Here is a 27,879-nt window from a genome sequence, read left to right as displayed (position 1 = left end):
AAGAATAATACGCCCAGAAAAGAGGCGAAAAGGAGAAAAACGTAAAAAAACGTGAAAAAAAAGTAAGAGGAAGAGAAGGGAAAAAAAGGTGGAAATGGGTTTAAAAGTGATTTCGGCAGAGAAATATATATATATATATATATATATATATATATACGCGCACACACACACATATATATAAACGTATTCTCCGTTGAGATATTGCAGCCGCTGCTGTGTCCAGGCCCAGGAGCCTTAGCACTGTGCTGTGATGTCACTCAATACCACTGACATCACTAGGTGTAAACAACATCTCTCCTTTGCTGTGTATGTGACTATGGAGCTGTTTGGTGATGTCGTCTATTATGGCCTTCATAGAAGCAACAGGAGATTGTTGCATCCATCTAGAACCCTCAGAACTACAGTGCTATGATGTCACTCACTTCCACAGGCCTTGCAGAGTGTAAACAACAACAACCCAGCTTTGTTGTGTATGTAACCATAGGGATTTGTGATGTCACCTAGAACCTTCACAGCAGCGACAGCTTTATGAGGAGCATCAGCACTGCTCTGCCTGAGCAGAACCATCACCGCCATAGGTTGTCAAATAACCCGGATTTAACCCACACAGGTAAGTCCAATGGGGTGCAGGCATGTCCTCTATGCCTACAGCTTCCCGTGGGTGTTGGTTTGATACCGTTTGGGGACAGCCAAGGAGGCATCTGCAGGCAACAAAGGTAGGTGTGTGCTTGTGTGTGTGTTTCCTATGCAGATCCTAAGCCCAGTGTCACATGCAAGTAGGAGGAGTAAGAAGGGTTCCTGGCAAATCCGGGTTATGGATTGCATTTAAAAAGGCCCCGTGGGAGTGCAATGGGCCCCTGTCTTGCTGCTTAGCAATAATGGTATGGGTTTAGGTTCTGCTGTGTGTACTGGTGGTTGACTGCCCCCCAGCCCAGAGTGTGCATGGAAAATTGTCTGGCAGCCTCCCTGACAGCAAGCAGTGATAGTGCCCATGAAGGGGACCTTGTTGGGCCCGCCCCTTTCACGGTTATCGCTTCTCGGCCTTTTGGCTCCGATCAAGTGTAAACTTGGTCTGGGTCAGGGGTGCGGGTGTTCTGCTGAGCAGGAATCCGGAGTGGTGATCTTACTGTGGAATCGACAGACAAGAGAAGAACAATGGCTGGAAAGGAATACCTCCCTGCGATTGAGAAGACTGTACGTTTTGTGGTGGAAACTTCTGACCGGGGTAAGAATCGGATTGAGTACATTGGACATGAACTTGTGGAGAAATTGGGCGGTTTTGGCATGGATAGTTTGTTCTGTGTGCAAGAGAATAGGAAGCAAGGAATATATGATGTGTCCTTCATCTATGAAGCTGATTGCCAGAACTTCTATGAATGTTTGAAAAGAAATGCCAATAACCCTGTCTTGGAAAATGTAAAGTTTTTTCCTTTGTTTGAGATGGGAGTGAAGACTCTGTTTGTACATATGTACAATCCGTTCTTAGACCCGGATATGATTAAGAACTTTCTAAGTATCTACTGTGAAAGTGTCCAAGGGGGAGTGAAGCAAACTAGTAGTTTGGGTGTGTTTAATGGCACATGGAAGTTTTTTGTAAAACTGAAGCTGGATCCTGGGAGCATTGGTGGAGTGAAACACCCACCGGCCAATTTTTCAATCGCTGGAAACCGGGGTTATGTCTATTATTATGGCCAGCCATTGTTTTGCCGTGATTGTTTGCTGTTTGGACATGTTAAAGAGGCTTGTCCAGGTAATAAGAAGTGCCGAAATTGTAAAATGCCAGGGCATGAGGCGGGAGCTTGTCCACAGCCCAGAACTTGTGATCTTTGTGGCCTTGTTGGACATGTGTATAGAAATTGTCCGGAGGTGGCTAAGAGGGAGAAGGAGAAAGAGGCCAGAAAAGATTTGGCAATTAAAAAAAGGGAAAAGGCAAAGGCAGACATGGCAGAAAAGAGTGTGATTGCTAGCATTATTGAGAAAGCAACGGTGGTGGAAGAGAAGGTGCAGGAGGAGATTGAAGAGGAGATGGAGGAGGAGGTGAGAATTGAAGAGGTGCCTAGTCCTCAGGTGTCTGGCACTCAAAAAGTTGAATGGTCGAATTCAGAAGAGGAAAGTGCTAAAGAGAGAGAGGAAGATCTTTTTCGTCCCCCACGGAAGGCGGCGAGAGGTGCCAGTGGTGAAAAGATGGAGCAGACGGTGGTGGAGACGAGTAATCGTTTTGCCGCAATATCTGAGGGTGAAATGGATAAATGCATTGGAGAAGAAACTTCTCCCTCGACACTGAGCCGTAAAGTTCATTAACTCTCTTCTAGGTTTTTTCTTCCTATGGGTTGTTATTTGATTTGATATGTCTTTTTCGGTTAGTTTGTCAAATGTTAGAGTCTTTAAAAATAAGAATAGAAGAGCGGCCATTCTGGAGGAATTGGCAGGAACTAATAATGACATAATTTGTCTACAGGAATGTGGATTGGATTTTCCTCCAAAAAAGGAGGAGTGGAGATATGGACCAGCAGTGTGGTCTTGCTCTAATGTAAATAGAAATGATGGAGTTGGAGTTTTGTTTAGGAATAATAAGTTTAAAGTTTGTAGTCAAATGGTGTTAAGGGAAGGAAGGTGTGTGTTGGTGGAGGTTGGGTTACATGGGTTTAAGTTTAAGTTAATTAATGTTTATGCACCTGTGAATAAGGAGGAGAGGGTGGGTTTGTTTGAAATAATTAAGGGTTTTTTGTCTGGGAAGGAACCAGTGTTGTTAGTAGGTGATTTCAACTGTGAGATTGGGAGGGATGCGGATGTTTCTGGAAATATGCTTAAGAGTATGGTGAGTGATTTCAAGTTAAGAGATGTGGTTGAAGTGTGTGGTGTGAATCCTGTGTTAGCAACATATCATGCTGAGAGTGGAAGGAGTGAGTCAAGATTAGATATGTGTTTTGTGTCCAAAATGATAGGATGTATGTGGTATAAGCAAGAGAGAGTGATTTATTCTGATCATGAGCGTGTGAGTTGTGGTTTGGTGTTGGATGAGATTTGCATAAGTGGGAGGGGTTACTGGAAGCTTAATGTGAAACTGTTGGATGAAAAGGAGGTATATGATAGGTATATTAAGAAGTATAAGTTATGGTGTGAGAAGAAAAAAGAATTTTTGGATTTATTGTGTTGGTGGGAGTGGGTTAAAGAAAGAACTAAGGTTTTTTTCAAGAGGGAAGGTTATAAAAGGAAAGCTAGGGAAAGAAAGAAGTATGAATGGCTGAATAAAAGGTTGGGGTTTCTCATTAAGTTGAAAAAGAAGGGATGGAGAGTGGATGGTAAGATTGATGCTGTGAAAAGAGATATAAAGGATTGGTTGAATGAAAAAGGAAAAGAGTTAATGTACCGAGCAAAAGTGGACAAATTGGAGAAGGATGAAAAGTGTTCAAGATATTTTTTTAAGAAAGTGATTGGGAGAAAGGATGATTTAGTGAGTGTGTATGATAAGGATGGTGGTTTGGTGAGAGGCAAAGCTGTACTGAATGTGGTGAAAGAGTTTTATGAGGACTTATATGCAGTCAAACAGTGTGATAGGGGTTTGGCTGAGGAAGTGCTGGAAGTGATTGATAAGAAGGTAGATTGTAATGAGTATGAGAGTTTAATGAGAGAGATTGGAATGGAAGAAATTAAAAGGACGGTTGATAGTATGGCTAAAAATAAGACTCCTGGAGAGGATGGGTTGCCGGCTGAGTTTTATGTGAAATTGTGGGATGTACTGAAGGATGATATGGAGAGTATCTTTAAGTATATGTGGGCTAATGGAAGATTGGTGGAAAGTATGAAGAGTGGGATAGTGGTTTTGATTTATAAGAAAGGGGATGTGAATGATGTAAGGAATTGGAGGCCGATAACTTTGTTGAATGTGGATTATAAAATATTTGCAAAGCTGATTACAAATAGAATGAGGGACGTGATAGAGCAAGTGATTGGGGAGGAGCAAGTGTGTGGTGTGCCAGGAAGAAGAATTAGTGAGAATTTGTGTTTGTTGAGAGATATATTGTGGGATGGTATGTGTAGAAAGCAGGTGGTTCGTGTGTTGTCAATTGATTTTGAAAAAGCTTTTGACCGTTTGTCGCATGGGTTTTTGTTTAAGGTGCTAGTTAAAATGGGGTTTCCAGGTGATTTTGTGAATATTGTGAGAATGTTGTATAAGGAAGTGTATAGTAAGATTCTGATTAATGGATGGATGACTGAGGAGATTAAAGTATGTTCAGGGGTGAGACAGGGATGTCCCTTGTCACCTATTGCTTTTATTTGTGCTATGGAACCATTATTAGAATTATTGCGTAAGGATAAATGTGTGAGAGGTGTGAGAGTTCCGGGGGGTCGTGGTAAAGAGGTTAAAGTGTTGGCTTATATGGATGATGTATGTGTGGTAAGTGAATCTGTTGCGGCTGTAAGAAGATCCAAGTTATTGGTAAGTCTGTTTTGTGGTGCGTCTGGTTTTAAGGTCAATTGGGGAAAGAGTGAATATAAATGTTTTGGTGGTGTGACTCAGAGTGAGGATGTTGGTATGGAAGGGGTGGAAGGGCCTATTCAGGTGTTGGGGGTGAAGATGGATGAACGGTTGGATGGTAGAAATAGTTGGGAGGATGTGGGGAAGAGAGTGCAAAAGAAATTGAATTTTTGGAGGTTGAGAGAGTTGTCAATGGTTGGTAAGGTTATGATAGTGAAGAGTGTGATTTTGCCAATACTGTTATATGTTGCTGTTGTGTTTCCGCCAAGTTATATGGTTTTGCGAAAGGTGAAAAGAATGTTATTTGTGTTTTTGTGGGGTACAAAGATGGAAAGAGTTAAGAGAGAGATTGTAATGAAAGATGGTAAAAATGGAGGAATGGACTTTCCGAATGTTGATGTGTATCTGGGTGTGAATATTGTTTTTGCTTTGAAAAGAATGATGGGAGGTGAAAAGAGTTGTGCATGTATGGTGAGATATTTGGGTGGCAGTGTGTTATGTAAATTGGGTTGGTTGGAAAGAGATTTGAGAGTGCCTTATGCTTTTGTGTGTCCTAGTTGGTATGTATATGTGGTGAAATTTTTGGAGAATTATAGGTTGATTGGTGTGGGTCCAGAAGTGTTTGTGAGTAAAAAGAGTATGATTGGGTACATTAAAAAAGACGAAGTTGAATGTTCAATTAATATGGTGAGAGCTGTAGATGTGGGGAGAGTGTGGAAGAGTATAATGACTGTTGGAGTAACAAATAGACAACGTGAGATAGTATGGCAGAGTTTGCATGGTGCGTTACCGGTAAGAGAATTTCAAAGAAATAGAGGGATTGGAAGGTATGAGAGGTGTCCAAGAGATGGGTGTGATGGGATTGAGAGTGTGATGCATGTATTTTGGAATTGTGAAATGGCGCAAGGTGTGTGGAAAGGGATGAGTTTGCTGTTTAAAGAATTGACTGGTATAAGGTATATGTCGTATGATGTGGTTATGTTTGGACTTAGTATGGTAGGGAGAGATAAGGAAAGGGTTTTTTTTGTGTTGCTTGCCATTATTAAAGAAGTACTTTGGGATGTTAGGAATTTATGTGTATTCAAAAGAAAAAACGTGTCGGTGGAGGGTTGTATTAAGATGATTCTAGATAGGTTATATGTTGTTTATTTGTGTGATAGGAAGAATTTGAGGGATAAGGATGCTGAGGGGATATGGAAGTTTTTGAAATGGAGATATCTTGTAAGTTTGTAATTGGTGATGGTATTTATGTTTGTTTGAAATTGAAAATAAAAAGAAAGACCTAATGATGAGTTGGACTTTACTACAGAAAGTCTAAGTGACGAAGTATGGAGTTGGATTTTGATGTTTTAATGTCCAAACCTGAAGGTTTAAAAAAAAAAAAAAAAAAAAAAAAAATCTGTTCTTATCAGTTTAATATCTGATACGTCCCCTATCTGGGGACCATATATTAAATGGATTTTTGAGAACGGGGGCCGATTTCGAAGCTTGCTTCCGTCGCCCTATGCATTGACCCGATATGGCAGTATCTTCGGGTACAGTGCACCACCCCCTTACAGGGTTAAAAAGAAAGATTCCTACTTTCATTGCTACCTGCTTGCTGGCTAGCCAGCTAGCCAGCCCTGTGGGCCTTGCTGCTGCTGCTGCAGCCAAAAAACAAAAGGTGGTGCTGCTGCTGCTTCTGCTGCTTCTGCTTCTGCTTGTGTCTGGCCGCTGTTGGAGCGTCCAGGCACAGGACTTCTGCTGCTGCTGACTAAATGGCCTCCTTAATTGGATCATTTGAGTAGCCAGCACACCTGTGCAGGTAGGGCATGACATGATAGGCAGCTGCCTTGATAGCGGGTGGGTGCTGAATGTTCCTAATTGACAAAATAAGATTAATGCTTATGAAGAAATATAAAATCTCATCCCTTCCCCAATATCGCGCCACACCCCTACCCCTTAATTCCCTGGTTGAACTTGATGGACATATGTCTTTTTTCGACCGTACTAACTATGTAACTATGTAACATAACATGGGGGGGGGGTCTCCTGGCTGTTCACACAGGTGTGTCATTGCTGTACATTGACCATGCATTGCTTCTGTGGTATTGCAAAGGCAAAGACAAATGCTTCCAGCCATCCATTGCACTAATGGATTGGTCATCAGCTGGCTGTCTATGTCCCGCATCAATATAGACCAAAGTACAGAGGGTTAGGCTATGCTATTGTGCACCTACCTGATGCATCAGAAGGTGCGAGGCCCTTGCTAAATTCTGTGCACAGACTTTGAGATCTATGCTTTAGACTGTATCTAAACCTGCTCCAACATGGACTGACATTCTGGCCTACTTTCAGCCGATGCGACTTGTCTGTCGCTGAACAGTCGCTTTTTATGTATTCAGCACCTATGTATAATGTTGTAAAAATGCTCTAGAAGCTAAAGTCGCAGAAATGTCACACATATTTGGCCTGCAACTTTCTGTGCGACAAATTCAGACAGGAAAAATCAGTATAAATCCTTAGAAAATTATCCCCCATTGTCTCCATCTGCTGGCGGTATTGAATAAGCATTGCTGCACTGATGGGGTATGCATTAGACGAAAAAAAAGAAGAAAAAGAAGAATAATACGCCCAGAAAAGAGGCGAAAAGGAGAAAAACGTAAAAAAACGTGAAAAAAAAGTAAGAGGAAGAGAAGGGAAAAAAAGGTGGAAATGGGTTTAAAAGTGATTTCGGCGGAGAAATATATATATATATATATATATATATATATATATATATACGCGCACACACACACATATATATAAACGTATTCTCCGTTGAGATATTGCAGCCGCTGCTGTGTCCAGGCCCAGGAGCCTTAGCACTGTGCTGTGATGTCACTCAATACCACTGACATCACTAGGTGTAAACAACATCTCTCCTTTGCTGTGTATGTGACTATGGAGCTGTTTGGTGATGTCGTCTATTATGGCCTTCATAGAAGCAACAGGAGATTGTTGCATCCATCTAGAACCCTCAGAACTACAGTGCTATGATGTCACTCACTTCCACAGGCCTTGCAGAGTGTAAACAACAACAACCCAGCTTTGTTGTGTATGTAACCATAGGGATTTGTGATGTCACCTAGAACCTTCACAGCAGCGACAGCTTTATGAGGAGCATCAGCACTGCTCTGCCTGAGCAGAACCATCACCGCCATAGGTTGTCAAATAACCCGGATTTAACCCACACAGGTAAGTCCAATGGGGTGCAGGCATGTCCTCTATGCTTACAGCTTCCCGTGGGTGTTGGTTTGATACCGTTTGGGGACAGCCAAGGAGGCATCTGCAGGCAACAAAGGTAGGTGTGTGCTTGTGTGTGTGTTTCCTATGCAGATCCTAAGCCCAGTGTCACATGCAAGTAGGAGGAGTAAGAAGGGTTCCTGGCAAATCCGGGTTATGGATTGCATTTAAAAAGGCCCCGTGGGAGTGCAATGGGCCCCTGTCTTGCTGCTTAGCAATAATGGTATGGGTTTAGGTTCTGCTGTGTGTACTGGTGGTTGACTGCCCCCCAGCCCAGAGTGTGCATGGAAAATTGTCTGGCAGCCTCCCTGACAGCAAGCAGTGATAGTGCCCATGAAGGGGACCTTGTTGGGCCCGCCCCTTTCACGGTTATCGCTTCTCGGCCTTTTGGCTAAGATCAAGTGTAGTATCTGTTCTTATCAGTTTAATATCTGATACGTCCCCTATCTGGGGACCATATATTAAATGGATTTTTGAGAACGGGGGCCGATTTCGAAGCTTGCTTCCGTCGCCCTATGCATTGACCCGATATGGCAGTATCTTCGGGTACAGTGCACCACCCCCTTACAGGGTTAAAAAGAAAGATTCCTACTTTCATTGCTACCTGCTTGCTGGCTAGCCAGCTAGCCAGCCCTGTGGGCCTTGCTGCTGCTGCAGCCAAAAAACAAAAGGTGGTGCTGCTGCTGCTTCTGCTGCTTCTGCTTGTGTCTGGCCGCTGTTGGAGCGTCCAGGCACAGGACTTCTGCTGCTGCTGACTAAATGGCCTCCTTAATTGGATCATTTGAGTAGCCAGCACACCTGTGCAGGTAGGGCATGACATGATAGGCAGCTGCCTTGATAGCGGGTGGGTGCTGAATGTTCCTAATTGACAAAATAAGATTAATGCTTATGAAGAAATATAAAATCTCATCCCTTCCCCAATATCGCGCCACACCCCTACCCCTTAATTCCCTGGTTGAACTTGATGGACATATGTCTTTTTTCGACCGTACTAACTATGTAACTATGTAACATAACATGGGGGGGGGTCTCCTGGCTGTTCACACAGGTGTGTCATTGCTGTACATTGACCATGCATTGCTTCTGTGGTATTGCAAAGGCAAAGACAAATGCTTCCAGCCATCCATTGCACTAATGGATTGGTCATCAGCTGGCTGTCTATGTCCCGCATCAATATAGACCAAAGTACAGAGGGTTAGGCTATGCTATTGTGCACCTACCTGATGCATCAGAAGGTGCAAGGCCCTTGCTAAATTCTGTGCACAGACTTTGAGATCTATGCTTTAGACTGTATCTAAACCTGCTCCAACATGGACTGACATTCTGGCCTACTTTCAGCCGATGCGACTTGTCTGTCGCTGAACAGTCGCTTTTTATGTATTCAGCACCTATGTATAATGTTGTAAAAATGCTCTAGAAGCTAAAGTCGCAGAAATGTCACACATATTTGGCCTGCAACTTTCTGTGCGACAAATTCAGACAGGAAAAATCAGTATAAATCCTTAGAAAATTATCCCCCAGTGTCTCCATCTGCTGGCGGTATTGAATAAGCATTGCTGCACTGATGGGGTATGCATTAGACGAAAAAAAAGAAGAAAAAGAAGAATAATACGCCCAGAAAAGAGGCGAAAAGGAGAAAAACGTAAAAAAACGTGAAAAAAAAGTAAGAGGAAGAGAAGGGAAAAAAAGGTGGAAATGGGTTTAAAAGTGATTTCGGCGGAGAAATATATATATATATATATATATATATATATATATATACGCGCACACACACACATATATATAAACGTATTCTCCGTTGAGATATTGCAGCCGCTGCTGTGTCCAGGCCCAGGAGCCTTAGCACTGTGCTGTGATGTCACTCAATACCACTGACATCACTAGGTGTAAACAACATCTCTCCTTTGCTGTGTATGTGACTATGGAGCTGTTTGGTGATGTCGTCTATTATGGCCTTCATAGAAGCAACAGGAGATTGTTGCATCCATCTAGAACCCTCAGAACTACAGTGCTATGATGTCACTCACTTCCACAGGCCTTGCAGAGTGTAAACAACAACAACCCAGCTTTGTTGTGTATGTAACCATAGGGATTTGTGATGTCACCTAGAACCTTCACAGCAGCGACAGCTTTATGAGGAGCATCAGCACTGCTCTGCCTGAGCAGAACCATCACCGCCATAGGTTGTCAAATAACCCGGATTTAACCCACACAGGTAAGTCCAATGGGGTGCAGGCATGTCCTCTATGCTTACAGCTTCCCGTGGGTGTTGGTTTGATACCGTTTGGGGACAGCCAAGGAGGCATCTGCAGGCAACAAAGGTAGGTGTGTGCTTGTGTGTGTGTTTCCTATGCAGATCCTAAGCCCAGTGTCACATGCAAGTAGGAGGAGTAAGAAGGGTTCCTGGCAAATCCGGGTTATGGATTGCATTTAAAAAGGCCCCGTGGGAGTGCAATGGGCCCCTGTCTTGCTGCTTAGCAATAATGGTATGGGTTTAGGTTCTGCTGTGTGTACTGGTGGTTGACTGCCCCCCAGCCCAGAGTGTGCATGGAAAATTGTCTGGCAGCCTCCCTGACAGCAAGCAGTGATAGTGCCCGTGAAGGGGACCTTGTTGGGCCCGCCCCTTTCACGGTTATCGCTTCTCGGCCTTTTGGCTAAGATCAAGTGTAGTATCTGTTCTTATCAGTTTAATATCTGATACGTCCCCTATCTGGGGACCATATATTAAATGGATTTTTGAGAACGGGGGCCGATTTCGAAGCTTGCTTCCGTCGCCCTATGCATTGACCCGATATGGCAGTATCTTCGGGTACAGTGCACCACCCCCTTACAGGGTTAAAAAGAAAGATTCCTACTTTCATTGCTACCTGCTTGCTGGCTAGCCAGCCCTGTGGGCCTTGCTGCTGCTGCAGCCAAAAAACAAAAGGTGGTGCTGCTGCTGCTGCTTCTGCTTCTGCTTGTGTCTGGCCGCTGTTGGAGCGTCCAGGCACAGGACTTCTGCTGCTGCTGACTAAATGGCCTCCTTAATTGGATCATTTGAGTAGCCAGCACACCTGTGCAGGTAGGGCATGACATGATAGGCAGCTGCCTTGATAGCGGGTGGGTGCTGAATGTTCCTAATTGACAAAATAAGATTAATGCTTATGAAGAAATATAAAATCTCATCCCTTCCCCAATATCGCGCCACACCCCTACCCCTTAATTCCCTGGTTGAACTTGATGGACATATGTCTTTTTTCGACCGTACTAACTATGTAACTATGTAACATAACATGGGGGGGGGTGTCTCCTGGCTGTTCACACAGGTGTGTCACTGCTGTACATTGACCATGCATTGCTTCTGTGGTATTGCAAAGGCAAAGACAAATGCTTCCAGCCATCCATTGCACTAATGGATTGGTCATCAGCTGGCTGTCTATGTCCCGCATCAATATAGACCAAAGTACAGAGGGTTAGGCTATGCTATTGTGCACCTACCTGATGCATCAGAAGGTGCGAGGCCCTTGCTAAATTCTGTGCACAGACTTTGAGATCTATGCTTTAGACTGTATCTAAACCTGCTCCAACATGGACTGACATTCTGGCCTACTTTCAGCCGATGCGACTTGTCTGTCGCTGAACAGTCGCTTTTTATGTATTCAGCACCTATGTATAATGTTGTAAAAATGCTCTAGAAGCTAAAGTCGCAGAAATGTCACACATATTTGGCCTGCAACTTTCTGTGCGACAAATTCAGACAGGAAAGTAAGAGGAAGAGAAGGGAAAAAAAGGTGGAAATGGGTTTAAAAGTGATTTCGGCGGAGAAATATATATATATATATATATATATATATATATATATATATATATACGCGCACACACACACATATATATAAACGTATTCTCCGTTGAGATATTGCAGCCGCTGCTGTGTCCAGGCCCAGGAGCCTTAGCACTGTGCTGTGATGTCACTCAATACCACTGACATCACTAGGTGTAAACAACATCTCTCCTTTGCTGTGTATGTGACTATGGAGCTGTTTGGTGATGTCGTCTATTATGGCCTTCATAGAAGCAACAGGAGATTGTTGCATCCATCTAGAACCCTCAGAACTACAGTGCTATGATGTCACTCACTTCCACAGGCCTTGCAGAGTGTAAACAACAACAACCCAGCTTTGTTGTGTATGTAACCATAGGGATTTGTGATGTCACCTAGAACCTTCACAGCAGCGACAGCTTTATGAGGAGCATCAGCACTGCTCTGCCTGAGCAGAACCATCACCGCCATAGGTTGTCAAATAACCCGGATTTAACCCACACAGGTAAGTCCAATGGGGTGCAGGCATGTCCTCTATGCTTACAGCTTCCCGTGGGTGTTGGTTTGATACCGTTTGGGGACAGCCAAGGAGGCATCTGCAGGCAACAAAGGTAGGTGTGTGCTTGTGTGTGTGTTTCCTATGCAGATCCTAAGCCCAGTGTCACATGCAAGTAGGAGGAGTAAGAAGGGTTCCTGGCAAATCCGGGTTATGGATTGCATTTAAAAAGGCCCCGTGGGAGTGCAATGGGCCCCTGTCTTGCTGCTTAGCAATAATGGTATGGGTTTAGGTTCTGCTGTGTGTACTGGTGGTTGACTGCCCCCCAGCCCAGAGTGTGCATGGAAAATTGTCTGGCAGCCTCCCTGACAGCAAGCAGTGATAGTGCCCGTGAAGGGGACCTTGTTGGGCCCGCCCCTTTCACGGTTATCGCTTCTCGGCCTTTTGGCTAAGATCAAGTGTAGTATCTGTTCTTATCAGGCACAGGACTTCTGCTGCTGCTGACTAAATGGCCTCCTTAATTGGATCATTTGAGTAGCCAGCACACCTGTGCAGGTAGGGCATGACATGATAGGCAGCTGCCTTGATAGCGGGTGGGTGCTGAATGTTCCTAATTGACAAAATAAGATTAATGCTTATGAAGAAATATAAAATCTCATCCCTTCCCCAATATCGCGCCACACCCCTACCCCTTAATTCCCTGGTTGAACTTGATGGACATATGTCTTTTTTCGACCGTACTAACTATGTAACTATGTAACATAACATGGGGGGGGGTGTCTCCTGGCTGTTCACACAGGTGTGTCACTGCTGTACATTGACCATGCATTGCTTCTGTGGTATTGCAAAGGCAAAGACAAATGCTTCCAGCCATCCATTGCACTAATGGATTGGTCATCAGCTGGCTGTCTATGTCCCGCATCAATATAGACCAAAGTACAGAGGGTTAGGCTATGCTATTGTGCACCTACCTGATGCATCAGAAGGTGCGAGGCCCTTGCTAAATTCTGTGCACAGACTTTGAGATCTATGCTTTAGACTGTATCTAAACCTGCTCCAACATGGACTGACATTCTGGCCTACTTTCAGCCGATGCGACTTGTCTGTCGCTGAACAGTCGCTTTTTATGTATTCAGCACCTATGTATAATGTTGTAAAAATGCTCTAGAAGCTAAAGTCGCAGAAATGTCACACATATTTGGCCTGCAACTTTCTGTGCGACAAATTCAGACAGGAAAAATCAGTATAAATCCTTAGAAAATTATCCCCCAGTGTCTCCATCTGCTGGCGGTATTGAATAAGCATTGCTGCACTGATGGGGTATGCATTAGATGAAAAAAAAGAAGAAAAAGAAGAATAATACGCCCAGAAAAGAGGCGAAAAGGAGAAAAACGTAAAAAAACGTGAAAAAAAAGTAAGAGGAAGAGAAGGGAAAAAAAGGTGGAAATGGGTTTAAAAGTGATTTCGGCGGAGAAATATATATATATATATATATATATATATATATATATATATACGCGCACACACACACATATATATAAACGTATTCTCCGTTGAGATATTGCAGCCGCTGCTGTGTCCAGGCCCAGGAGCCTTAGCACTGTGCTGTGATGTCACTCAATACCACTGACATCACTAGGTGTAAACAACATCTCTCCTTTGCTGTGTATGTGACTATGGAGCTGTTTGGTGATGTCGTCTATTATGGCCTTCATAGAAGCAACAGGAGATTGTTGCATCCATCTAGAACCCTCAGAACTACAGTGCTATGATGTCACTCACTTCCACAGGCCTTGCAGAGTGTAAACAACAACAACCCAGCTTTGTTGTGTATATAACCATAGGGATTTGTGATGTCACCTAGAACCTTCACAGCAGCGACAGCTTTATGAGGAGCATCAGCACTGCTCTGCCTGAGCAGAACCATCACCGCCATAGGTTGTCAAATAACCCGGATTTAACCCACACAGGTAAGTCCAATGGGGTGCAGGCATGTCCTCTATGCTTACAGCTTCCCGTGGGTGTTGGTTTGATACCGTTTGGGGACAGCCAAGGAGGCATCTGCAGGCAACAAAGGTAGGTGTGTGCTTGTGTGTGTGTTTCCTATGCAGATCCTAAGCCCAGTGTCACATGCAAGTAGGAGGAGTAAGAAGGGTTCCTGGCAAATCCGGGTTATGGATTGCATTTAAAAAGGCCCCGTGGGAGTGCAATGGGCCCCTGTCTTGCTGCTTAGCAATAATGGTATGGGTTTAGGTTCTGCTGTGTGTACTGGTGGTTGACTGCCCCCCAGCCCAGAGTGTGCATGGAAAATTGTCTGGCAGCCTCCCTGACAGCAAGCAGTGATAGTGCCCGTGAAGGGGACCTTGTTGGGCCCGCCCCTTTCACGGTTATCGCTTCTCGGCCTTTTGGCTAAGATCAAGTGTAGTATCTGTTCTTATCAGTTTAATATCTGATACGTCCCCTATCTGGGGACCATATATTAAATGGATTTTTGAGAACGGGGGCCGATTTCGAAGCTTGCTTCCGTCGCCCTATGCATTGACCCGATATGGCAGTATCTTCGGGTACAGTGCACCACCCCCTTACAGGGTTAAAAAGAAAGATTCCTACTTTCATTGCTACCTGCTTGCTGGCTAGCCAGCTAGCCAGCCCTGTGGGCCTTGCTGCTGCTGCAGCCAAAAAACAAAAGGTGGTGCTGCTGCTGCTGCTTCTGCTGCTTCTGCTTCTGCTTGTGTCTGGCCGCTGTTGGAGCGTCCAGGCACAGGACTTCTGCTGCTGCTGACTAAATGGCCTCCTTAATTGGATCATTTGAGTAGCCAGCACACCTGTGCAGGTAGGGCATGACATGATAGGCAGCTGCCTTGATAGCGGGTGGGTGCTGAATGTTCCTAATTGACAAAATAAGATTAATGCTTATGAAGAAATATAAAATCTCATCCCTTCCCCAATATCGCGCCACACCCCTACCCCTTAATTCCCTGGTTGAACTTGATGGACATATGTCTTTTTTCGACCGTACTAACTATGTAACTATGTAACATAACATGGGGGGGGGGGGTCTCCTGGCTGTTCACACAGGTGTGTCATTGCTGTACATTGACCATGCATTGCTTCTGTGGTATTGCAAAGGCAAAGAAAAATGCTTCCAGCCATCCATTGCACTAATGGATTGGTCATCAGCTGGCTGTCTATGTCCCGCATCAATATAGACCAAAGTACAGAGGGTTAGGCTATGCTATTGTGCACCTACCTGATGCATCAGAAGGTGCGAGGCCCTTGCTAAATTCTGTGCACAGACTTTGAGATCTATGCTTTAGACTGTATCTAAACCTGCTCCAACATGGACTGACATTCTGGCCTACTTTCAGCCGATGCGACTTGTCTGTCGCTGAACAGTCGCTTTTTATGTATTCAGCACCTATGTATAATGTTATAAAAATGCTCTAGAAGCTAAAGTCGCAGAAATGTCACACATATTTGGCCTGCAACTTTCTGTGCGACAAATTCAGACAGGAAAAATCAGTATAAATCCTTAGAAAATTATCCCCCAGTGTCTCCATCTGCTGGCGGTATTGAATAAGCATTGCTGCACTGATGGGGTATGCATTAGACGAAAAAAAAGAAGAAAAAGAAGAATAATACGCCCAGAAAAGAGGCGAAAAGGAGAAAAACGTAAAAAAACTTGAAAAAAAAGTAAGAGGAAGAGAAGGGAAAAAAAGGTGGAAATGGGTTTAAAAGTGATTTCGGCGGAGAAATATATATATATATATATATATATATATATATATATATATACGCGCACACACACACATATATATAAACGTATTCTCCGTTGAGATATTGCAGCCGCTGCTGTGTCCAGGCCCAAGAGCCTTAGCACTGTGCTGTGATGTCACTCAATACCACTGACATCACTAGGTGTAAACAACATCTCTCCTTTGCTGTGTATGTGACTATGGAGCTGTTTGGTGATGTCGTCTATTATGGCCTTCATAGAAGCAACAGGAGATTGTTGCATCCATCTAGAACCCTCAGAACTACAGTGCTATGATGTCACTCACTTCCACAGGCCTTGCAGAGTGTAAACAACAACAACCCAGCTTTGTTGTGTATGTAACCATAGGGATTTGTGATGTCACCTAGAACCTTCACAGCAGCGACAGCTTTATGAGGAGCATCAGCACTGCTCTGCCTGAGCAGAACCATCACCGCCATAGGTTGTCAAATAACCCGGATTTAACCCACACAGGTAAGTCCAATGGGGTGCAGGCATGTCCTCTATGCTTACAGCTTCCCGTGGGTGTTGGTTTGATACCGTTTGGGGACAGCCAAGGAGGCATCTGCAGGCAACAAAGGTAGGTGTGTGCTTGTGTGTGTGTTTCCTATGCAGATCCTAAGCCCAGTGTCACATGCAAGTAGGAGGAGTAAGAAGGGTTCCTGGCAAATCCGGGTTATGGATTGCATTTAAAAAGGCCCCGTGGGAGTGCAATGGGCCCCTGTCTTGCTGCTTAGCAATAATGGTATGGGTTTAGGTTCTGCTGTGTGTACTGGTGGTTGACTGCCCCCCAGCCCAGAGTGTGCATGGAAAATTGTCTGGCAGCCTCCCTGACAGCAAGCAGTGATAGTGCCCGTGAAGGGGACCTTGTTGGGCCCGCCCCTTTCACGGTTATCGCTTCTCGGCCTTTTGGCTAAGATCAAGTGTAGTATCTGTTCTTATCAGTTTAATATCTGATACGTCCCCTATCTGGGGACCATATATTAAATGGATTTTTGAGAACGGGGGCCGATTTCGAAGCTTGCTTCCGTCGCCCTATGCATTGACCCGATATGGCAGTATCTTCGGGTACAGTGCACCACCCCCTTACAGGGTTAAAAAGAAAGATTCCTACTTTCATTGCTACCTGCTTGCTGGCTAGCCAGCTAGCCAGCCCTGTGGGCCTTGCTGCTGCTGCTGCAGCCAAAAAACAAAAGGTGGTGCTGCTGCTGCTTCTGCTGCTTCTGCTTCTGCTTGTGTCTGGCCGCTGTTGGAGCGTCCAGGCACAGGACTTCTGCTGCTGCTGACTAAATGGCCTCCTTAATTGGATCATTTGAGTAGCCAGCACACCTGTGCAGGTAGGGCATGACATGATAGGCAGCTGCCTTGATAGCGGGTGGGTTCTGAATGTTCCTAATTGACAAAATAAGATTAATGCTTATGAAGAAATATAAAATCTCATCCCTTCCCCAATATCGCGCCACACCCCTACCCCTTAATTCCCTGGTTGAACTTGATGGACATATGTCTTTTTTCGACCGTACTAACTATGTAACTATGTAACATAACATGGGGGGGGGGGTCTCCTGGCTGTTCACACAGGTGTGTCATTGCTGTACATTGACCATGCATTGCTTCTGTGGTATTGCAAAGGCAAAGACAAATGCTTCCAGCCATCCATTGCACTAATGGATTGGTCATCAGCTGGCTGTCTATGTCCCGCATCAATATAGACCAAAGTACAGAGGGTTAGGCTATGCTATTGTGCACCTACCTGATGCATCAGAAGGTGCGAGGCCCTTGCTAAATTCTGTGCACAGACTTTGAGATCTATGCTTTAGACTGTATCTAAACCTGCTCCAACATGGACTGACATTCTGGCCTACTTTCAGCCGATGCGACTTGTCTGTCGCTGAACAGTTGCTTTTTATGTATTCAGCACCTATGTATAATGTTGTAAAAATGCTCTAGAAGCTAAAGTCGCAGAAATGTCACACATATTTGGCCTGCAACTTTCTGTGCGACAAATTCAGACAGGAAAAATCAGTATAAATCCTTAGAAAATTATCCCCCAGTGTCTCCATCTGCTGGCGGTATTGAATAAGCATTGCTGCACTGATGGGGTATGCATTAGACGAAAAAAAAGAAGAAAAAGAAGAATAATACGCCCAGAAAAGAGGCGAAAAGGAGAAAAACGTAAAAAAACGTGAAAAAAAAGTAAGAGGAAGAGAAGGGGAAAAAAGGTGGAAATGGGTTTAAAAGTGATTTCGGCGGAGAAATATATATATATATATATATATATATATATATATATATATACGCGCACACACACACATATATATAAACGTATTCTCCGTTGAGATATTGCAGCCGCTGCTATGTCCAGGCCCAGGAGCCTTAGCACTGTGCTGTGATGTCACTCAATACCACTGACATCACTAGGTGTAAACAACATCTCTCCTTTGCTGTGTATGTGACTATGGAGCTGTTTGGTGATGTCGTCTATTATGGCCTTCATAGAAGCAACAGGAGATTGTTGCATCCATCTAGAACCCTCAGAACTACAGTGCTATGATGTCACTCACTTCCACAGGCCTTGCAGAGTGTAAACAACAACAACCCAGCTTTGTTGTGTATGTAACCATAGGGATTTGTGATGTCACCTAGAACCTTCACAGCAGCGACAGCTTTATGAGGAGCATCAGCACTGCTCTGCCTGAGCAGAACCATCACCGCCATAGGTTGTCAAATAACCCGGATTTAACCCACACAGGTAAGTCCAATGGGGTGCAGGCATGTCCTCTATGCTTACAGCTTCCCGTGGGTGTTGGTTTGATACCGTTTGGGGACAGCCAAGGAGGCATCTGCAGGCAACAAAGGTAGGTGTGTGCTTGTGTGTGTGTTTCCTATGCAGATCCTAAGCCCAGTGTCACATGCAAGTAGGAGGAGTAAGAAGGGTTCCTGGCAAATCCGGGTTATGGATTGCATTTAAAAAGGCCCCGTGGGAGTGCAATGGGCCCCTGTCTTGCTGCTTAGCAATAATGGTATGGGTTTAGGTTCTGCTGTGTGTACTGGTGGTTGACTGCCCCCCAGCCCAGAGTGTGCATGGAAAATTGTCTGGCAGCCTCCCTGACAGCAAGCAGTGATAGTGCCCATGAAGGGGACCTTGTTGGGCCCGCCCCTTTCACGGTTATCGCTTCTCGGCCTTTTGGCTAAGATCAAGTGTAGTATCTGTTCTTATCAGTTTAATATCTGATACGTCCCCTATCTGGGGACCATATATTAAATGGATTTTTGAGAACGGGGGCCGATTTCGAAGCTTGCTTCCGTCGCCCTATGCATTGACCCGATATGGCAGTATCTTCGGGTACAGTGCACCACCCCCTTACAGGGTTAAAAAGAAAGATTCCTACTTTCATTGCTACCTGCTTGCTGGCTAGCCAGCTAGCCAGCCCTGTGGGCCTTGCTGCTGCTGCAGCCAAAAAACAAAAGGTGGTGCTGCTGCTGCTGCTTCTGCTGCTTCTGCTTCTGCTTGTGTCTGGCCGCTGTTGGAGCGTCCAGGCACAGGACTTCTGCTGCTGCTGACTAAATGGCCTCCTTAATTGGATCATTTGAGTAGCCAGCACACCTGTGCAGGTAGGGCATGACATGATAGGCAGCTGCCTTGATAGCGGGTGGGTGCTGAATGTTCCTAATTGACAAAATAAGATTAATGCTTATGAAGAAATATAAAATCTCATCCCTTCCCCAATATCGCGCCACACCCCTACCCCTTAATTCCCTGGTTGAACTTGATGGACATATGTCTTTTTTCGACCGTACTAACTATGTAACTATGTAACATAACATGGGGGGGGGTGTCTCCTGGCTGTTCACACAGGTGTGTCACTGCTGTACATTGACCATGCATTGCTTCTGTGGTATTGCAAAGGCAAAGACAAATGCTTCCAGCCATCCATTGCACTAATGGATTGGTCATCAGCTGGCTGTCTATGTCCCGCATCAATATAGACCAAAGTACAGAGGGTTAGGCTATGCTATTGTGCACCTACCTGATGCATCAGAAGGTGCGAGGCCCTTGCTAAATTCTGTGCACAGACTTTGAGATCTATGCTTTAGACTGTATCTAAACCTGCTCCAACATGGACTGACATTCTGGCCTACTTTCAGCCGATGCGACTTGTCTGTCGCTGAACAGTCGCTTTTTATGTATTCAGCACCTATGTATAATGTTGTAAAAATGCTCTAGAAGCTAAAGTCGCAGAAATGTCACACATATTTGGCCTGCAACTTTCTGTGCGACAAATTCAGACAGGAAAAATCAGTATAAATCCTTAGAAAATTATCCCCCAGTGTCTCCATCTGCTGGCGGTATTGAATAAGCATTGCTGCACTGATGGGGTATGCATTAGATGAAAAAAAAGAAGAAAAAGAAGAATAATACGCCCAGAAAAGAGGCGAAAAGGAGAAAAACGTAAAAAAACGTGAAAAAAAAGTAAGAGGAAGAGAAGGGAAAAAAAGGTGGAAATGGGTTTAAAAGTGATTTCGGCGGAGAAATATATATATATATATATATATATATATATATATATATATATATATATATATACGCGCACACACACACATATATATAAACGTATTCTCCGTTGAGATATTGCAGCCGCTGCTGTGTCCAGGCCCAGGAGCCTTAGCACTGTGCTGTGATGTCACTCAATACCACTGACATCACTAGGTGTAAACAACATCTCTCCTTTGCTGTGTATGTGACTATGGAGCTGTTTGGTGATGTCGTCTATTATGGCCTTCATAGAAGCAACAGGAGATTGTTGCATCCATCTAGAACCCTCAGAACTACAGTGCTATGATGTCACTCACTTCCACAGGCCTTGCAGAGTGTAAACAACAACAACCCAGCTTTGTTGTGTATATAACCATAGGGATTTGTGATGTCACCTAGAACCTTCACAGCAGCGACAGCTTTATGAGGAGCATCAGCACTGCTCTGCCTGAGCAGAACCATCACCGCCATAGGTTGTCAAATAACCCGGATTTAACCCACACAGGTAAGTCCAATGGGGTGCAGGCATGTCCTCTATGCTTACAGCTTCCCGTGGGTGTTGGTTTGATACCGTTTGGGGACAGCCAAGGAGGCATCTGCAGGCAACAAAGGTAGGTGTGTGCTTGTGTGTGTGTTTCCTATGCAGATCCTAAGCCCAGTGTCACATGCAAGTAGGAGGAGTAAGAAGGGTTCCTGGCAAATCCGGGTTATGGATTGCATTTAAAAAGGCCCCGTGGGAGTGCAATGGGCCCCTGTCTTGCTGCTTAGCAATAATGGTATGGGTTTAGGTTCTGCTGTGTGTACTGGTGGTTGACTGCCCCCCAGCCCAGAGTGTGCATGGAAAATTGTCTGGCAGCCTCCCTGACAGCAAGCAGTGATAGTGCCCGTGAAGGGGACCTTGTTGGGCCCGCCCCTTTCACGGTTATCGCTTCTCGGCCTTTTGGCTAAGATCAAGTGTAGTATCTGTTCTTATCAGTTTAATATCTGATACGTCCCCTATCTGGGGACCATATATTAAATGGATTTTTGAGAACGGGGGCCGATTTCGAAGCTTGCTTCCGTCGCCCTATGCATTGACCCGATATGGCAGTATCTTCGGGTACAGTGCACCACCCCCTTACAAGGTTAAAAAGAAAGATTCCTACTTTCATTGCTACCTGCTTGCTGGCTAGCCAGCTAGCCAGCCCTGTGGGCCTTGCTGCTGCTGCAGCCAAAAAACAAAAGGTGGTGCTGCTGCTGCTGCTTCTGCTGCTTCTGCTTCTGCTTGTGTCTGGCCGCTGTTGGAGCGTCCAGGCACAGGACTTCTGCTGCTGCTGACTAAATGGCCTCCTTAATTGGATCATTTGAGTAGCCAGCACACCTGTGCAGGTAGGGCATGACATGATAGGCAGCTGCCTTGATAGCGGGTGGGTGCTGAATGTTCCTAATTGACAAAATAAGATTAATGCTTATGAAGAAATATAAAATCTCATCCCTTCCCCAATATCGCGCCACACCCCTACCCCTTAATTCCCTGGTTGAACTTGATGGACATATGTCTTTTTTCGACCGTACTAACTATGTAACTATGTAACATAACATGGGGGGGGGGGGTCTCCTGGCTGTTCACACAGGTGTGTCATTGCTGTACATTGACCATGCATTGCTTCTGTGGTATTGCAAAGGCAAAGAAAAATGCTTCCAGCCATCCATTGCACTAATGGATTGGTCATCAGCTGGCTGTCTATGTCCCGCATCAATATAGACCAAAGTACAGAGGGTTAGGCTATGCTATTGTGCACCTACCTGATGCATCAGAAGGTGCGAGGCCCTTGCTAAATTCTGTGCACAGACTTTGAGATCTATGCTTTAGACTGTATCTAAACCTGCTCCAACATGGACTGACATTCTGGCCTACTTTCAGCCGATGCGACTTGTCTGTCGCTGAACAGTCGCTTTTTATGTATTCAGCACCTATGTATAATGTTATAAAAATGCTCTAGAAGCTAAAGTCGCAGAAATGTCACACATATTTGGCCTGCAACTTTCTGTGCGACAAATTCAGACAGGAAAAATCAGTATAAATCCTTAGAAAATTATCCCCCAGTGTCTCCATCTGCTGGCGGTATTGAATAAGCATTGCTGCACTGATGGGGTATGCATTAGACGAAAAAAAAGAAGAAAAAGAAGAATAATACGCCCAGAAAAGAGGCGAAAAGGAGAAAAACGTAAAAAAACTTGAAAAAAAAGTAAGAGGAAGAGAAGGGAAAAAAAGGTGGAAATGGGTTTAAAAGTGATTTCGGCGGAGAAATATATATATATATATATATATATATATATATATATATATATACGCGCACACACACACATATATATAAACGTATTCTCCGTTGAGATATTGCAGCCGCTGCTGTGTCCAGGCCCAAGAGCCTTAGCACTGTGCTGTGATGTCACTCAATACCACTGACATCACTAGGTGTAAACAACATCTCTCCTTTGCTGTGTATGTGACTATGGAGCTGTTTGGTGATGTCGTCTATTATGGCCTTCATAGAAGCAACAGGAGATTGTTGCATCCATCTAGAACCCTCAGAACTACAGTGCTATGATGTCACTCACTTCCACAGGCCTTGCAGAGTGTAAACAACAACAACCCAGCTTTGTTGTGTATGTAACCATAGGGATTTGTGATGTCACCTAGAACCTTCACAGCAGCGACAGCTTTATGAGGAGCATCAGCACTGCTCTGCCTGAGCAGAACCATCACCGCCATAGGTTGTCAAATAACCCGGATTTAACCCACACAGGTAAGTCCAATGGGGTGCAGGCATGTCCTCTATGCTTACAGCTTCCCGTGGGTGTTGGTTTGATACCGTTTGGGGACAGCCAAGGAGGCATCTGCAGGCAACAAAGGTAGGTGTGTGCTTGTGTGTGTGTTTCCTATGCAGATCCTAAGCCCAGTGTCACATGCAAGTAGGAGGAGTAAGAAGGGTTCCTGGCAAATCCGGGTTATGGATTGCATTTAAAAAGGCCCCGTGGGAGTGCAATGGGCCCCTGTCTTGCTGCTTAGCAATAATGGTATGGGTTTAGGTTCTGCTGTGTGTACTGGTGGTTGACTGCCCCCCAGCCCAGAGTGTGCATGGAAAATTGTCTGGCAGCCTCCCTGACAGCAAGCAGTGATAGTGCCCGTGAAGGGGACCTTGTTGGGCCCGCCCCTTTCACGGTTATCGCTTCTCGGCCTTTTGGCTAAGATCAAGTGTAGTATCTGTTCTTATCAGTTTAATATCTGATACGTCCCCTATCTGGGGACCATATATTAAATGGATTTTTGAGAACGGGGGCCGATTTCGAAGCTTGCTTCCGTCGCCCTATGCATTGACCCGATATGGCAGTATCTTCGGGTACAGTGCACCACCCCCTTACAGGGTTAAAAAGAAAGATTCCTACTTTCATTGCTACCTGCTTGCTGGCTAGCCAGCTAGCCAGCCCTGTGGGCCTTGCTGCTGCTGCTGCAGCCAAAAAACAAAAGGTGGTGCTGCTGCTGCTTCTGCTGCTTCTGCTTCTGCTTGTGTCTGGCCGCTGTTGGAGCGTCCAGGCACAGGACTTCTGCTGCTGCTGACTAAATGGCCTCCTTAATTGGATCATTTGAGTAGCCAGCACACCTGTGCAGGTAGGGCATGACATGATAGGCAGCTGCCTTGATAGCGGGTGGGTTCTGAATGTTCCTAATTGACAAAATAAGATTAATGCTTATGAAGAAATATAAAATCTCATCCCTTCCCCAATATCGCGCCACACCCCTACCCCTTAATTCCCTGGTTGAACTTGATGGACATATGTCTTTTTTCGACCGTACTAACTATGTAACTATGTAACATAACATGGGGGGGGGGGTCTCCTGGCTGTTCACACAGGTGTGTCATTGCTGTACATTGACCATGCATTGCTTCTGTGGTATTGCAAAGGCAAAGACAAATGCTTCCAGCCATCCATTGCACTAATGGATTGGTCATCAGCTGGCTGTCTATGTCCCGCATCAATATAGACCAAAGTACAGAGGGTTAGGCTATGCTATTGTGCACCTACCTGATGCATCAGAAGGTGCGAGGCCCTTGCTAAATTCTGTGCACAGACTTTGAGATCTATGCTTTAGACTGTATCTAAACCTGCTCCAACATGGACTGACATTCTGGCCTACTTTCAGCCGATGCGACTTGTCTGTCGCTGAACAGTTGCTTTTTATGTATTCAGCACCTATGTATAATGTTGTAAAAATGCTCTAGAAGCTAAAGTCGCAGAAATGTCACACATATTTGGCCTGCAACTTTCTGTGCGACAAATTCAGACAGGAAAAATCAGTATAAATCCTTAGAAAATTATCCCCCAGTGTCTCCATCTGCTGGCGGTATTGAATAAGCATTGCTGCACTGATGGGGTATGCATTAGACGAAAAAAAAGAAGAAAAAGAAGAATAATACGCCCAGAAAAGAGGCGAAAAGGAGAAAAACGTAAAAAAACGTGAAAAAAAAGTAAGAGGAAGAGAAGGGGAAAAAAGGTGGAAATGGGTTTAAAAGTGATTTCGGCGGAGAAATATATATATATATATATATATATATATATATATATATATATATATATATATACGCGCACACACACACATATATATAAACGTATTCTCCGTTGAGATATTGCAGCCGCTGCTATGTCCAGGCCCAGGAGCCTTAGCACTGTGCTGTGATGTCACTCAATACCACTGACATCACTAGGTGTAAACAACATCTCTCCTTTGCTGTGTATGTGACTATGGAGCTGTTTGGTGATGTCGTCTATTATGGCCTTCATAGAAGCAACAGGAGATTGTTGCATCCATCTAGAACCCTCAGAACTACAGTGCTATGATGTCACTCACTTCCACAGGCCTTGCAGAGTGTAAACAACAACAACCCAGCTTTGTTGTGTATGTAACCATAGGGATTTGTGATGTCACCTAGAACCTTCACAGCAGCGACAGCTTTATGAGGAGCATCAGCACTGCTCTGCCTGAGCAGAACCATCACCGCCATAGGTTGTCAAATAACCCGGATTTAACCCACACAGGTAAGTCCAATGGGGTGCAGGCATGTCCTCTATGCTTACAGCTTCCCGTGGGTGTTGGTTTGATACCGTTTGGGGACAGCCAAGGAGGCATCTGCAGGCAACAAAGGTAGTTGTGTGCTTGTGTGTGTGTTTCCTATGCAGATCCTAAGCCCAGTGTCACATGCAAGTAGGAGGAGTAAGAAGGGTTCCTGGCAAATCCGGGTTATGGATTGCATTTAAAAAGGCCCCGTGGGAGTGCAATGGGCCCCTGTCTTGCTGCTTAGCAATAATGGTATGGGTTTAGGTTCTGCTGTGTGTACTGGTGGTTGACTGCCCCCCAGCCCAGAGTGTGCATGGAAAATTGTCTGGCAGCCTCCCTGACAGCAAGCAGTGATAGTGCCCATGAAGGGGACCTTGTTGGGCCCGCCCCTTTCACGGTTATCGCTTCTCGGCCTTTTGGCTAAGATCAAGTGTAGTATCTGTTCTTATCAGTTTAATATCTGATACGTCCCCTATCTGGGGACCATATATTAAATGGATTTTTGAGAACGGGGGCCGATTTCGAAGCTTGCTTCCGTCGCCCTATGCATTGACCTGATATGGCAGTATCTTCGGGTACAGTGCACCACCCCCTTACAGGGTTAAAAAGAAAGATTCCTACTTTCATTGCTACATGCTTGCTGGCTAGCCAGCTAGCCAGCCCTGTGGGCCTTGCTGCTGCTGCAGCCAAAAAACAAAAGGTGGTGCTGCTGCTGCTTCTGCTGCTTCTGCTTCTGCTTGTGTCTGGCCGCTGTTGGAGCGTCCAGGCACAGGACTTCTGCTGCTGCTGACTAAATGGCCTCCTTAATTGGATCATTTGAGTAGCCAGCACACCTGTGCAGGTAGGGCGTGACATGATAGGCAGCTGCCTTGATAGCGGGTGGGTGCTGAATGTTCCTAATTGACAAAATAAGATTAATGCTTATGAAGAAATATAAAATCTCATCCCTTCCCCAATATCGCGCCACACCCCTACCCCTTAATTCCCTGGTTGAACTTGATGGACATATGTCTTTTTTCGACCGTACTAACTATGTAACTATGTAACATAACATGGGGGGGGGTCTCCTGGCTGTTCACACAGGTGTGTCATTGCTGTACATTGACCATGCATTGCTTCTGTGGTATTGCAAAGGCAAAGACAAATGCTTCCAGCCATCCATTGCACTAATGGATTGGTCATCAGCTGGCTGTCTATGTCCCGCATCAATATAGACCAAAGTACAGAGGGTTAGGCTATGCTATTGTGCACCTACCTGATGCATCAGAAGGTGCGAGGCCCTTGCTAAATTCTGTGCACAGACTTTGAGATCTATGCTTTAGACTGTATCTAAACCTGCTCCAACATGGACTGACATTCTGGCCTACTTTCAGCCGATGCGACTTGTCTGTCGCTGAACAGTCGCTTTTTATGTATTCAGCACCTATGTATAATGTTGTAAAAATGCTCTAGAAGCTAAAGTCGCAGAAATGTCACACATATTTGGCCTGCAACTTTCTGTGCGACAAATTCAGACAGGAAAAATCAGTATAAATCCTTAGAAAATTATCCCCCCGTGTCTCCATCTGCTGGCGGTATTGAATAAGCATTGCTGCACTGATGGGGTATGCATTAGACGAAAAAAAAGAAGAAAAAGAAGAATAATACGCCCAGAAAAGAGGCGAAAAGGAGAAAAACGTAAAAAAACTTGAAAAAAAAGTAAGAGGAAGAGAAGGGAAAAAAAGGTGGAAATGGGTTTAAAAGTGATTTCGGCGGAGAAATATATATATATATATATATATATATATATATATATATATATATATATATACGCGCACACACACACATATATATAAACGTATTCTCCGTTGAGATATTGCAGCCGCTGCTGTGTCCAGGCCCAGGAGCCTTAGCACTGTGCTGTGATGTCACTCAATACCACTGACATCACTAGGTGTAAACAACATCTCTCCTTTGCTGTGTATGTGACTATGGAGCTGTTTGGTGATGTCGTCTATTATGGCCTTCATAGAAGCAACAGGAGATTGTTGCATCCATCTAGAACCCTCAGAACTACAGTGCTATGATGTCACTCACTTCCACAGGCCTTGCAGAGTGTAAACAACAACAACCCAGCTTTGTTGTGTATGTAACCATAGGGATTTGTGATGTCACCTAGAACCTTCACAGCAGCGACAGCTTTATGAGGAGCATCAGCACTGCTCTGCCTGAGCAGAACCATCACCGCCATAGGTTGTCAAATAACCCGGGTTTAACCCACACAGGTAAGTCCAATGGGGTGCAGGCATGTCCTCTATGCTTACAGCTTCCCGTGGGTGTTGGTTTGATACCGTTTGGGGACAGCCAAGGAGGCATCTGCAGGCAACAAAGGTAGGTGTGTGCTTGTGTGTGTGTTTCCTATGCAGATCCTAAGCCCAGTGTCACATGCAAGTA

The 27,879-nt window shown here is 44.8% G+C and overlaps 9 non-coding genes and 1 pseudogene across 9 annotated transcripts; all 10 read left to right on the top strand.

Moving 5' to 3' along the window:
- Nucleotides 1-5,845: 5,845 nt before the first annotated feature.
- On the top strand, nucleotides 5,846-6,031 carry LOC130285658 (U2 spliceosomal RNA). Its single transcript, XR_008847396.1, has one exon. It is a non-coding gene; the product is annotated as a U2 spliceosomal RNA (small nuclear RNA).
- Nucleotides 6,032-8,115: 2,084 nt separating this feature from the next.
- LOC130286918 (U2 spliceosomal RNA) lies at nucleotides 8,116-8,306 on the top strand. The gene has a single exon (XR_008847422.1). It is a non-coding gene; the product is annotated as a U2 spliceosomal RNA (small nuclear RNA).
- A 2,072-nt stretch (nucleotides 8,307-10,378) lies between these two features.
- Nucleotides 10,379-10,569, top strand: LOC130286802 (U2 spliceosomal RNA). The gene has a single exon (XR_008847419.1). It is a non-coding gene; the product is annotated as a U2 spliceosomal RNA (small nuclear RNA).
- A 1,898-nt stretch (nucleotides 10,570-12,467) lies between these two features.
- On the top strand, nucleotides 12,468-12,630 carry LOC130290004 (U2 spliceosomal RNA; annotated as a pseudogene).
- A 1,798-nt stretch (nucleotides 12,631-14,428) lies between these two features.
- LOC130286684 (U2 spliceosomal RNA) lies at nucleotides 14,429-14,619 on the top strand. Its single transcript, XR_008847417.1, has one exon. It is a non-coding gene; the product is annotated as a U2 spliceosomal RNA (small nuclear RNA).
- Nucleotides 14,620-16,707: 2,088 nt separating this feature from the next.
- Nucleotides 16,708-16,898, top strand: LOC130286568 (U2 spliceosomal RNA). Its single transcript, XR_008847415.1, has one exon. It is a non-coding gene; the product is annotated as a U2 spliceosomal RNA (small nuclear RNA).
- Nucleotides 16,899-18,985: 2,087 nt separating this feature from the next.
- Nucleotides 18,986-19,176, top strand: LOC130286452 (U2 spliceosomal RNA). Its single transcript, XR_008847409.1, has one exon. It is a non-coding gene; the product is annotated as a U2 spliceosomal RNA (small nuclear RNA).
- A 2,099-nt stretch (nucleotides 19,177-21,275) lies between these two features.
- LOC130286338 (U2 spliceosomal RNA) lies at nucleotides 21,276-21,466 on the top strand. The gene has a single exon (XR_008847408.1). It is a non-coding gene; the product is annotated as a U2 spliceosomal RNA (small nuclear RNA).
- Nucleotides 21,467-23,556: 2,090 nt separating this feature from the next.
- Nucleotides 23,557-23,747, top strand: LOC130286225 (U2 spliceosomal RNA). Its single transcript, XR_008847406.1, has one exon. It is a non-coding gene; the product is annotated as a U2 spliceosomal RNA (small nuclear RNA).
- Nucleotides 23,748-25,846: 2,099 nt separating this feature from the next.
- Nucleotides 25,847-26,037, top strand: LOC130288063 (U2 spliceosomal RNA). Its single transcript, XR_008847443.1, has one exon. It is a non-coding gene; the product is annotated as a U2 spliceosomal RNA (small nuclear RNA).
- Nucleotides 26,038-27,879: the final 1,842 nt, after the last annotated feature.

This window comes from Hyla sarda, chromosome 8, assembly GCF_029499605.1.
Source record: "Hyla sarda isolate aHylSar1 chromosome 8, aHylSar1.hap1, whole genome shotgun sequence".
NCBI classification, from domain to species: Eukaryota; Metazoa; Chordata; class Amphibia; order Anura; family Hylidae; genus Hyla; species Hyla sarda.
Note: the sequence above shows the minus strand (reverse complement) of the source record. Positions and strands in the feature narration are given on the sequence as shown.